General features: G+C 34.7%; 1 pseudogene; it reads left to right on the top strand.

The window, feature by feature from the left end:
- Positions 1–243: 243 nt before the first annotated feature.
- On the top strand, positions 244–12,795 carry LOC149193603 (multiple organellar RNA editing factor 2, chloroplastic pseudogene; annotated as a pseudogene).
- The last annotated feature ends 1,432 nt before the right edge of the window (positions 12,796–14,227 follow it).

Below are 14,227 nucleotides of genomic sequence, written 5' to 3'. Positions count from 1 at the left end.
GCGTTAACTTCTCTTCTCTTCCTACCCTCATTGTTTGATAGGGAATATGATGAATTCTCCCTCGAGCTTGGTGTTTGATATGTGGAAATATAGCTACATCTCTTGGATATATCTTTCACATGGGATGATCTCAACCTTGAATCCAACTAAACCTTTCAAGGGGTTGCTCTAAATCTCTAGTCTCCACCCTTTAAGGTTTCTGTGATTAGCGCAGAGCTTGCCTATTTTATTTTTTTCACTTCAATGTCCACTGACACATTGGTTTCCATGCCTCTTGTTCTCTCTCGTGTTATGCGCCTACTCCTCGCTATGGAATTCTAATCCTATTCTTCAAGGAGGCTCTCATCCCAATCCACACACTATATTTCCTCCCTTTCTTCCCATCTATATTCCGTTTCGCTCAAAAACCCTTTGGTTTCCATCTTCCATAGAGTTTTGTAGGCAAGCAAGTTTCCAGTGAGCTAGTTTAGAGTACACAACAAGTTTACAAACAATTCAGGTTATTCACCACTCTCCAATTCATCGCCAAACTGGAGCAACCAAAGACCCATTGAGATTGCACCCTTTTTTTTTCCCAGTATCAATTATGAGCACTGCCTCATTGTCATGGGACCTCCCAATGAGGGAAAGACCACCAAGCAGGAAATGATTGAATGGTATATTCAAACGCTTGTTAAGCTTTTGCGAAGCAAGGGAGCTACGAAAAATTCTATCTATAATGAATCCTTCGAACAATACTTTGGATTTGGATGCAAGGTTGGCGAGGAAACCTCAAATATACTTGTGGGGATTCCTATATTGGTATTTTTCTACCATATTCATATATCGATGCAAAATATAAGGATTATGGAGCAGAACTATTATTTGATGGAAAAATAGTTGAGACATCTCCAGAAATCCAACGATGTATCACTCCCGCCCCTCATTGAAATAATGTAGACCCAAATATAAAGACATAACAAGATACCAAAGAAAAAATTTGATTGGAGGCACTAAATTATGTTGCGAACTGGAGGAGTCATATCTCTTGAGCTCATATTACATGCCGCAATATATTTTGACATGTTTTCTAGATTTGGAAGTTTTCCAACTCTTCATAATGTGGAATACCATAAAAATGTTTCAATGATGTGGAAAGTTCAATTGTAAAAGTATGCGGAAAACGATGCACTTAAACATGATAGTGATCAAGTTACAATGTCCATCTTGTTGTAGGGTTGTCCCATGCATTGTTCCAAGGATGGAACCTGCTACCATGCATATGAAGAAAGTGTAAGATATTTATTAAGCCATTGTTCTTGTGATAGGACACATGGAGGTTTTACCTCCTAAAGTTCATGGTTTTTTGGCTATCTTTTATGGGGGTTTTCATGTCTACAATGGATGCAAAAAAAATAAAAAATAAGCCACCATATTTCTACCAGGTAAACCAACAACCAATATCTCAAGGTCCATTTTCTAGGGAATGCATTGTTGGTCTCACAGTGAGCCCACAAGCATTACAATTTATCTATATCCTAGGACTGTCATTCATCGTGGTTATGGTTCAACCACGAAAGCCCTTATCATTGAAGTCTATTTTCTAGGCCACTGACTATTGACATCACAACTGGTCACAAGCTTTACAAGGTATCTCTATCCTCAAATATTTGTTCGCTATGGTTATGGGTCATCCACAAACCCATAATTCATGGAAGTCGATTTTCTAGGCTTCACACTATCAATATCACATTTGGCCACAAGGATTACAGGGTATCTCTATCCTTGGAACTTCTTCCACCACAGATATTATTCAATAAAATAAAACCCTTCTTAGTGAATCTTCATATTCAACAAAGTATTCTTAGGAGGGATCTTCGTGCAATGGTGACCATTTCTTCTTAAGTGGGGATGGGTGATCCTAATGGAAAGTGACATCCACCCATGGTATTTATTCACCTATGGAATTTACGCTGCATATATTAACTAAAAAGAAATGACCCATGGTTTTTTAACTATTTTTTTTTTCTATATAACAAGTCTCAATTTGAGAATGTAGCATCAGTTTACCATGATGTAGTGAAAATGATTTTTCCCATTCAATAAAGAAACGTGTGCTCTCTTGTGTCTTTTTTATTTCTACTTTTTTAAAGAATATGTTAGGGGAAGTTTATGTCTTTGTCTCCTTTTTATCATGGTTCAAGTATCTAAATCTTGACCCTCCGAGTATCTATATCATAACAATGGTGAAGTGAGGAGACTAGAGACATAGGATAGCACAATGTGATACAGAGTGAGTGCTTGAAGAAGTGTGAGAGAAATAAGATAGATGGATTGGTAGAGAAATGAATATTTTTTATTGGATGAAGGAGGTTGAACTTAGAACTCCACCTTGTGTTACTAAGAAAACTTCCATCATGGATTCATGGTATTACTTGTGGGTGGCCAATTATCATAAATAAATTAATGCATCTGAACATATGGTGGGGTAGCATGTGGCTCACCCTTCTTTAGTTGTAAGTTTTGTTTGATGATAATAAGATAAATTCTCTTGAAGATTTTAATTTTTAAATAATCCATGAAATGAAAAGTATGTTGATAATATATCTATATGATTTCCTAATAAATGCATACCATGTGTTACTTGTATATGATGTAACTTAGTATATTTTCCATTGAGGACTAGATGAGAGGGGAAATCTAGTTGTAATAGCTATGATAATTTTGAAATGTTTATGTTTCAACTTGTAATTTTTTATGTCTTATCATGGTGGGCTTCGAATAGAATAGGACCAATTAATCTATAACCCTAGGTATTGTTAAGTTCCTATCTAATACAAGCTTCAATCAAGTAAGGAATAATTGTGAGGCATATAAACCCCTTACTATCTTCAATAACCATGAATAGTCTATTTGTTGTGAAATCCTCTCAATAAGTTTAATTAATAAGCTATGTCTATTCTAGATAAGCCAAAAAATCCTATGTCTATTATTGGGTGAGAAGGTCATCTGAGTGTTTTCAACATAAAGGAACATCTAGGACAACAATGTGAGGACTCATATGAAAGGAGTCTTCACATAAAATCTGATAATAAGTGTTGTAAAATTCACTGCAAAACTTTTAAGTTGTCTCAAAATCTAATGAAGAACTTAAATATCCTTTAAGTAAAGTATTTTATCCTTTACTAGGGTAGTTATAAGATTAAACAACAATTAAATGCACTTTCTTGGACTACTAATTAACTATTGTTTTTCCATGGTTTGAGAGTGAGAAGGTCTAAAGGCCTCAAAAGAGGCCACTATATATAGTGGACCTTTTTGCTATTACTTGAGAAACTAACTAGTTCCTAACAGTGTGGATGAAGTTTTTGGGTGCCTTCATAATTGGAGAGGTCCTTCGTAGTTCAAAAGTTTTTTTTATAGCTTCAATTCCCCATAAAAGTTGCTTTCAACTTTCAATATAGACTAAGAGCCTCCTCTCCTAACATGCATTACAAAGAAAATATTTAGGGAGGGACCCTCTGTTTCAAGTAGAAACATAATTTAGACACTAAACACTTTTATTTTCGGTCGGATATAAATTTTGGAATGTATTCCTTTAGCATGGAAGTTTTAAAATTTCTTTCCTTGTAGGTCATTAGCCTTAGCATCTCATCACATGCCCAACATATGGGATGTGAACAAGAGATAACTAAAGGTAGTTTTAGATATCTAGGGTATTGGTACCATGATATTGTGATATTGTGCCCTGGGGGTTGGGTATTTCACCACTCTTGAAAAATCCTTGATGTTAACATAACCCTAACCATCTGAGAGTTAAAGGAGATAATAAGAGTTTAAGAGTTGTTAAGTTATCAATCAAGTTATCAAGAGATTGTGTCATCACAAATTCTACAAGTAGTAGTCAACACAAACCATCGATTCTTACAAAATCTAACATTGTCTATGAGTTAACAGTGATAGAGGGTTACCTGGTTCGTTAAGTAACAAATATTGGTTTGTTAGGGGATTTGGATTCCCTATATTGGGACTTTCCTCTTGATACTGGTGACCCTGTTAAGGTCCTTGACATGGTTGATGTTGATGCGATGACTTACATGGAACCAATGTAGCACTAATGTGGATGATGTGGAGCTAACATAATGGTGAAATGGAGATGACCTTGAGCTAAGATGATGTTCACATGGATATTGTTAGGTCCCTACCATACGAGTGTAGTCCCCTTATTGTTATTGTTAGTGTAGCCCCCTTATTGTTACTATTGTGCCCATGTAACCCCCATATTGTTATTATTGTGCCCCATATAAGCCCACTATTGTTATTGTTGTTCCTTTACATTATCATTATTATGTAGGCTTTGAATATATTGTCACCCCCTAAACTCATAAATATACCAAGAAGGTCTTGTGATTTGTAACATCCAAGAATTGTTCATTTATGTGATGTAAAGTAGGTTTCCCTCTTGAAGAGGATAATTTTCAAGTCATTTATCTCTATTTTATTTTTCTTTTCTGTGATCTGATTACATAACATTTCGTATCAGAGCCTTGGATTCTAGGGTTTTATTGCATCAAATAGACCATCTTGGATTTTTTCTATAACTTTTTTTCTACAAAGATTCAAAAGCTAAAATTTTGACTACATGGAGCTGAAATATTGATGAACGTTGTGTAAAAATTTCAGATCTCAGTTGTTTTTTTTTTTTGCATTTTTTTGCATCTTTTTGTTTTGTTTTGTTTTGTTTTTTTGTTTTGTTTTTTTTTTTTTGTTTTTTTTTTGTTTTTGTTTTTTTTTTGTTTTTGTTTTGTTTTGTTTTGTTTTGTTTTTTGTTTTTTGTTTTTTGTTTTTTTGTTTTTTTTTTTTTAATTTACTAATTTATTAATTTATTTATTATTATTTATTTATTTGTTTATTTTTATTTTCTGAATTATGGTCCTAAGAAGTTAGGATTTTTCCATGCTCCATACTTCAATCTCAAACATGTGACCTAAGGAAAACCACCATAAATTTCTCTTTGACCATTGGAATTGAACTTCGTAAAAAGTTATAAATCTACACAATATTTAGTTTTGTGTGTTCAATTTCACAAACAGAGGTTGAGATAATGACACATGGCATTCAAAACAAGTTCACTCTACTAAACTAGTCCATAATTAGGTCATCGTGGGATATTTGGCATAGCTTTATCTTGAAGAATCCTATCTTGGTCTGACTTATTAAACTGGAAAGAAGACTCAAAGTGATACCACAATACAAAATTTCTAACCTTGGGAGGCTGAAATTATAGAGATACAATAGTTTCAAGATCGAACTCCTAAAAGCAAGAAAAAAGTGTGTATTTTTTTTTGAAGAACTTTTGTTTAAAAAGTTAGTTTGAAGTGATCCAAAGGTCATAGTGAAGCATAGATATTCTTGTTTGATTCCAAAATTCCTCTATAAAAAATGGATACACCTATTAAGAAACCAGAAAGCTCTACTATGACACATGGCAAAGAGGAAGAAATACAACATGATATAACAAAGTTACGAGACCAAGTGCAACAAATTTCACTCTTGCAAAGAGTAACCAAGAATTAAGTGGAACCTAATATAGGTGGTTTAGAAGAAAAAATAAAACGCAAAATGGAAGGTTTGAAGGATGGCATGGGATTTTTTAAAGTAGGCATGGACATGATGCATGTCAAGTTGGAAGGGTTGAAAAAGTTGCTGCAGGAAAGGCATCCAAGTGGTGACTAGGTAATCCATGAAAATCATGATAAGGGCAAAATGAATATGAATTATATTTTTAGAGACTCCAACGTTTGGTTTAAGAGCCACCACATTCCAAAGATAGATATGAGGAAGTTTAATGGCAATGATCTGGTAACATTGGTATTACATATGGACGAATTCTTTGATCTATATGATGTGTCACACACACAAAAGATGTGCATTGCATCTTTAGATTTATAACAAAATATTTTTTTGTGGTATCGACGACTTTATTCTCATAAATCAATTTCCATTTCGACAAATTTTGCGGAATAATTATTAGCACATTATGAGGATATATGGAGTAATACCTTCTTTAGCCAATTGATAAATCTAAAACAAAAGGGTTCAATTGCAAAGCACATTGATGACTTCCAAATATTGAATATCAAATTAAATGATATTTCAAAGGGGCATATGATATTTTTCTTCATAGGTACTTTAAAGGATAACATCCAACATGAGGTTTTCCTTTGAGAACTTGATTCATTGGAGAAAGCATTGAAGGTAGCAAGAAAATTTGAAAGAAACGTTATGGAAACAAGGAAGTATATTACTCACAGCCATAAAGATGGAGTGTTTCTTCTCCTAGCCTCCCACAACCTATAAGGTTGACACCACAACAACTAGAGGAAAAAAGAGAAAAAGGGATTTGTTAAAATTGTGATAGAAAATACACTTAGAGTCATAAGCGTGTCGAGAATTTTATTTTTTACATAGATTGTGAAGAGGAGGAAGAAAAGGAATTATAAATATCAAAGGAAGATTATATACACTAGGAACCATCCCCATATAAAGGAAAAATGAATCTAACCATATATTGTAATGCACTGGGAGGGATTGCCGCTACACGAAATCTCAATATAAAAGGATATATCAAGAAAAGAAGGGTAATAGTATTAATCGATTCACATATTACCCATAATTTTGTTCATTGCAAGATTAAAAAAAAATGAATTACTATATATATATATATATATATATATATATATATATATATATATATATATATCAATCACTAGAGTGTCAAGTGATGGTTGCAAATGGAGGAACTATAAATTTCTTAGGGAAGTTTGATAATATCAATCTAACCTTGAGGGAATATGTATTGACTAGTCCTTGAATGCTTTCCATTCCAATGGGTGGTGCTAATGTCGTATTAGGAGTCCAATGGTTACAATAATTGGGGATGATAGATTTTAATTTTCAAAATTTTTTCTTGAAATTTTCCTAGGAAGGAAAGGAAATTGAATTCAGGTGCATCGCAGGCAAATCAAGGATGATAATTAGCTCTAATGGAATTAAAAATATTTTTAATAATGAACAGTGAGCCATAATTTCACAATTATGCTCATTAGATGTTCAAACATTGAAATCATCTATTTCTTTTTATCTCCAATTTATATTAGACAACCATTCCAAGGTATTTGAGACTCCCAAAGGCCTTCCACCTATTCGTGGTCATGATCATGTTATTCACTTGATTCTAGGAAGTGTTCCTCCAAACATCAAACCTTACAAATGTCCCTATGCCCAAAAGAGTAAAACTGAACATATGGTTATAGAAATTCTAGAGGCTTGTATAACTCAACCTAGCGAAAGTTCTTTCCATACTCCATTAGTATTGGTACACAAGAATGATGGATCATGGCATATGTGTCCATATTATAGGTATGTCAACAAGCTCATTATTAAAGATAAATTTCCCATTACTGTCATTGATGAATTATTAGATGAATGACATGGAGAAATTTACTTCACCAAGATGGATCTTTATTCACGATATCATCAAATTATAATGTATATAGAGGACATTCCATAAATAATATTCACAACTTATGAAGGTCATTATGAATTTTTGGTCACGTCTTTTGGCCTTACTAATGCATCTTCCACACTTCAAGGTTTGATGAATTCCATTTTCAAACCCACCCTTAGAAATTTTGTGTTAGTATTTTTTGATGATATACTAATCTACAATAAGTCTTGGAAGGATCATGTTCAACATGTTGACAGGGTGCTCAGACTATTCAAAGAGAAACAATTGTATGCAAAAACCTCCAAATGTTTCTCTGGGGTACAAGAGGTGGAAAATTTGGGTCATATTGTATCCAAGGAAAATTTTACGCATGCAAATTTATCTTAAAGTTTAGAAACCCTGGCGAATCTTATTAGTCCCTAATATGAAAACTGTAAAATGTTTGGTAACATTTTTGTAAAAATATCTATATTTCTAATTATTTTATATTAGTCTATATAAAATTCTAGTGACTTTTAAGGTAAAACAATTTTATACAATAAAATGTGTGCAAATTATTTTTAGAAATAATGGAAATTGACGAATCTTGTTTTTGGAAAAAACATGGAAATCTAGCCCACCTGCGAAAATTAGCCCCTAAAAATTTCCTTAATTGTATCTCATGAGGGTGTTAAGGTGGATCCTAACAAAATTAAATCCATGAAGGAATGGAAAATTCCTAGAACCCTAAAGCATCTTCAAGGAATTCTCAGGTTGATAGGGTATTATCACAAGTTTTTTAAGCATTATGAGAAAATAATAGCACCCCTAACAACATTATTGTACATATATGGATTTTTTTGGACTCCAGAAGAAACTAAGTCCTTCAACCATCTTAAAGAGGCAATTTTCCAAGCTCCAATTTTAGCAACTCTAGATTTCACAAATAGATCTATGGTGGAATGTGATTCATCAAGAAATGGAATTAGTGTTGTTTTAATGTAAGAAGGAAGACCCATTTATTTTGAAAGTCATCCATTGAAGGGGAAGTTTTGTACAAAAATTGATTTATGGAAGGAAATGTTGGCAATACAACATGCCTCAAAGCAATGTCGCCCTTAGGTAATGGGAAGGCACTTGAGGGTAAAAAAATATCATGATAGCCTTAAATAATTTTTGGAACAATGATTATCTTTAGAATAGAAGAAAACACGAGTGACTAATATGTTGGGTTATGACTTTGAAATCATCTACAAGAAAGGGAAGAAAAATGTTGTTGCAGATGCACTCTCAAGAATGGATGAGGATGTGCAAGCATTAATCTATGAAATTTATTTTATCCAGCCTAAATGGATAAGTGAAGCAAGGGAGGAATGGAATAATGATGAAGAGGTGCAGACACTCATTAAAAAGTTGCAACAAGATCCCAGTAGATTAGATATATTTATTTGGAAAAATGACTCGTTGTGGTACAAATATCACTTATATCTATGTAAAAATTCCAAACTAAAATAAAAAATTCTTTTAGAATTGCACACCTCTCCTTTAGGAGGGAACTGGGGTTTTTAAAAAAAATACCACACGGTCAAGAAGGAGTTTTCTTGGGATGACCTTAAATATGATATTCAAAAGTTTGTGGAAGAATGTTTGGTTTTCCAACAAAATAAAGTTGAGGCAATTGAGACCCCAGGTCTGTTACAACCTTTATCCATTCCAAGTCAGCATTGGGAGGAGGTCTCAATGGATTTTATCAAATATTTACCCAAGTCCAGAGGAAAGAGTATCATTATGGTGGAAGTTCATAGACTTACGAAGTAGGCCGATGTATGTTGGGTGTTATTGCATTTATGGAAATAGTTCAAAAGCTACATTGAAACCAAAATATTATTGTAAGGGACAAAGATCCCATATAGACTAGAATTTTTTGGATGGAATTATTTTCTTGTCTTGGTACTCAATTAGCTCATAGTTCATCTTATAATCCTCAATCTGACGGGAAAAATAAGATAGTGAACTAATGTCTGCAAGGATATATTTGTTGATTTGTATCTAATAAAGAAACACAATGGTTAAAGTGGTTAACTCTTGTTGAATGGTGGTGTAACACTTCCTTCCCTACTGCAACAAAAATGACCCCATTTATGACACTTTATGGATATCATCCACCATCCATAACATCATCTTTAAGAGAAAATTCTAAGGTTCAAGCTGTGGAATCTCACATTGAGCATCAACAAAAAGTTCTCTAACTCCTAAATGATAACTTAACTATGATGCATAATCAAATGAAACAATAGGAAAATCAACATCACAGTGAAAGAAGTTTTGACCTAGGCGACTAGGTATTTTTATGACTACAACCATACAAACAAATATCCCTCAAGCAAGCTAAGAAAGATAATAAATTGTCACCCAAGTACTATGGCCCTTATAAGGTTTTGCAAAATATTAATATTACGGCATACAAATTAGAGCTGCCTGCATCTTCCTGAGCTCACCAAGTTTTCCATGTTTCATGCTTAAATAAGGTTGTCAATGACAAGCTCCTAGTTCAAACAATATTTCCAGAACTTGACGAGGAAGGAGAAATCATAATGAAACCTAAAGAAATAACAATGGAAAATTTTAGGGGCTAATAATTGCAAGTGGGCTAATTTGCCATGGTTTTTCCAAAAACAATATTTGCCAATTTCCATCCTTTTCTAAAAATGGTTCACCCAACTTTTATAGTATAAAATTCTTTTACCTTAAAAATAGGCAAAATTCTATTAAGACTATATATAAAACTATTAGAAATTTTCATGTTTTTAGAAAGATATTAACTTTTATAATTTTCAATTTAGGGACTATTAAGATTCGCCAAGGTTTATAAACTTTAAGACAGATTTTCATCCTTAAAATTTTCCCTAGAAATAACAGAAACAAGAACCCGAAAACTAAGAAATTAATCAAATTCACAGTATCTCATTAAGTGGAAGAACTTAATTGTTGAAGATTCCACATGGGAGGATGATAATTTATAAAAAAGCATCCATCACTACTCAAGCATTGAGGACATACTTTTTTGAAGGAGAGGGGCATGATAGGTACATATAATAATAATGTAGTCCCCTTATCGTTATTGTTAGTGTAGCCCCCTTATTTTTATTGTTATGCCGATGTAGGCCCCATATTGTTAATGTTATTCCCCATAGAAACCCATTATTATTGTTGTTGAACATTCCTTTACATTATCATTGTCATGTAGGCTCTAATTATATTGCGACCCCTTAAACTCATATATATACCAAGGAGGTCTTGTCATTTTTATCATACAATAATTGTTCATTTGCATGATTTAAAGGAGGTTTCCCCCTCAAAGTGGTTAATTTCAAGGTGTTGATCTTTTCTTTCTTTTGTTTTGTGATCTGGTTGCATAACATAGATGGCATGATACTAATATGGAGATCATGTGGCACTGACATGGCCATATGTGGCAAGGTGATGTGGATTAGACTAAATAATGATGATAACTTGGTGGCTTGATAGTTTTCATAGTGGCAATGATATGGTTATCATGTGATTAGATATCAAGTGTTGTGAATCTCACAAAATTGTTATTGGTGCAAGTTCTTGACCGTAATGGAACCCAATAGGCCTTGATTATTTCGAGTTATAGAAGGTCCATTTGATGAGATATAGCATCAGACCATCAATATATTGGCAGGTTTATTGTTAGATAATCAACCATAAAAGCATTGGCTTATTAAATGTAGGCATATAATCTTGTCCACTTACCAAGAGTAAAATATCAATCAATCCCATGTATTGCAACTTCAGGTATGCCCCAATGGTTGATAAAGGAACACTAATTGACATAGCCATGGACCATCAGTGAATAATGAGCAACAGGGTTGGGCAATTCAAGACTAGGCTTCTTTTTTATTGAAAGTTTAGGCCTAGGGCCTAATGAGCGATATGCTAAGTTTTCCAAGTTCACTACATGAACCACTAAGGTGACACGATGTGGAAGTACAAAGAACGATGTTGTATGAAGCAAAGATCTTTAAAGGAACTTATATTCTTATCCAAAGCATCATTTAAATGTGTTTTATATTATTGAAAAACTCTCAACGAGGAGAAAATGATGGTAGTGTCAAAAATGTAATTTAAGGAAACTAAAATATGAAGAAATCTTGGAAACTCCACTTCCTTAAAAGAAATATGCTATAGATACCCCATATCTATATTCATACATTAAAGGGTTGGATACTTTACGATAGTTTCTTCTCAAGATTTTAAATCAAGAATTTTGTTTAACCCTTTTCTTCCATTAAACCACTCATAATTATTTAAAAATAGAGAAAAAAACACCACAATTGTGATGCTTATGGCAATAAATCTATGTATGATCATGTTAGGGTTGTTATAGGGTGAGCTCCGATGTATAGATTTACATATAAAACCTATTTGTCTGTTAAAAAATAACCCCCTATTTGTAAGTTTCCTATGGGAGCATCATTTGCATTTATTTTCACACAACCAAGAGGCATACTAATCATCTTTCTTGGCCTTTTCTCCAAATGTGGAGTCCTCGCATGCAAGAAAGTTGCATCCAAGAGCGGTCCTTTCCCTTAACACTCAATTGGTCACATGGAAACACCACAAATCACCAAAAAAATATTTCGAACCATAATCAACAATTAGTGATTAAAAATGAAGCCCCTTGTATGCTTATATGTCCAAGGGTGTTCGATAGTTTCCATTTTTAAATGCAACTTAATCAAATCTTTTTCTAATTAAGTGTTGAAGTTTTTGTGTACGATGATGAAGATGGGTGCTTCTTAATTAATCTATATTTTTGAAATTTTGCAAAGAAAATTGATTAAAATAATTTTTATTTTTTTTATTTTTATTTTTTATATTTTATCTATATAATAAAGAATATTGTTTTTTTAATTTTAATAAATTAAAAGTTATGAATTAATTGTTTATTTGAAGTAAAATAGATTGTGAGTTTATTAAGATATTTTCTGGTGAAAAAGTTATTGGTTCAAAATTTCATAAGCAATAATCTAACCATATTAAGTGATAAATCACAAGAACAATAATAATCAGATATTAATACTTGGTTATTTAATATGTCAATACCAGAAAACAAATGATTGTTATTTGTTATTTAATATGTTAATGCTTCCCCCCGATTAGGGTGTGGTAGGTATGAAGCGGTGATGGAAGCCGAGGTGTGCCAGACGGTATGGGGGGACGAGGAGATAGCAGCCACCCAGATGGCTCAAAGGACAGAGGTGGAATTGAATGGTGTGAGGACACGAGCGCAGTTGGGGTAGCAAGCAGGACATGGTAGTGGGGCAACAGATAGTACAGGGTTAAGGCAGTCGTGGACGAGGGTGGAGATGAGAGACGATACTCTGGTGTCATGCGTGGGAGTGGGCAGACAAGAGATGACAAGTGGAAATCCGGAAGGAGGAAGCCCACGATAGGAGCACCCACCGACACGAGTGGAGTGATGGAAGGAAATTATGGTAGTGTCAGGGAAACCCCATCCTGACGAAACCAAATAAGGGAATGGGCCGCGGAAGGAGGACGAAGGCGTGTGGAGTACCATTCGGATGATAGGCAGGGTAGCTAGATAGAGAAACAAAAAGCTAAGGTAGCTAGGAGAGAAGGCATTTGCATGCAGAAGGCGAAGGCAAGACGTGCGCGGAAGGTGCTGGAAGTGGGCTGGAGGAAGTCGAGCTAGAACCTGGTTTCGTCAGGAATATTTGGTATGTTATGTTGGCCCCCATCCTTGATTGTCTGGCAAAAATGAGCTGTACAAAGGATTATTGGTCAATGGCTATGGGAACTCAAGCCTCAGAACGAGTTGAACCCTGTTTCGTCCGAGGGTCTAGCCCATTAGCCTGGAGTGTTTATGCCTAGAATTCCATCGGTGTGAGGGGGTTCGGGACCATGGTAATGCATCTCTGGGTAAATAGGGCCAGAGGTAATGTGGCCCGTTGGGACGACCATTGGGGTCTCTACAATGGATATAGAAACAAACTTGTCGCACCGGTATGGTGGAGTCTATGGCATGCGAGGGAAGAAGTTATTTTCATGTGTTGGGGGACTGTAACTATCATAGACCATGCAACAAGGCTCTGCTTTGTCCGACTTGAGCTGAGACCAGACCTGGCTAAAGGCTTTGGATCGAAAGGTAAAATCAGGGGTAGCAACTGGGATAGGGAAACAATGAGGAGAAAATCCTGGTCCTACCCCTCTAATGAGACCCAGAATAGAGACACCTACATAACTGTTAATTCGGAAATGCATTATCCCGTCTGTTGGGGTGGGGATAAGCATGGGCGGGAGGAAACTGCAGTAGGAAAGGGAAATAGAGAGACCCCGTGGGAATTGGGAAACTGGGTTCTACAAAACTATATAGAGAATCACTGTCATGAAGAGAAGGGCAGAAGCCTCTTCTTCTCTGAGGAGGAAGGGGGGAACTTGGGGGTTAAAGAGGGCAACCACAATTCTCCAAGCCAGGAGCGTCTGGATAAGCTCACACCGGAGAAGCCCAAGTTTACTCTGTTCAAAATAATTATGACTTATAAATAATTTTCATTGGTTTATGTTCTAGGGAATATAACTACCAGAGTGCAGTAACACCCTGTGTTTCAGAACCCATATTATGCTCCAACCCAGGAACAAGTGAGCAACACAGAACATGTGAGTCGTCTAAGAAAAGAGAGATTAGGCTGGAAGGAGAACAAGAAGGATAAG

Source organism: Pinus tabuliformis, chromosome 2_2 (assembly GCF_031772625.1).
Source record: "Pinus tabuliformis cultivar Carrire ecotype Pingquan chromosome 2_2, CPIR1, whole genome shotgun sequence".
In the NCBI taxonomy this organism is placed as follows: Eukaryota; Viridiplantae; Streptophyta; class Pinopsida; order Pinales; family Pinaceae; genus Pinus; species Pinus tabuliformis.
The sequence above is the reverse complement of the archived record's forward strand: the minus strand, read 5'-3'. Positions and strand labels throughout refer to the sequence as shown.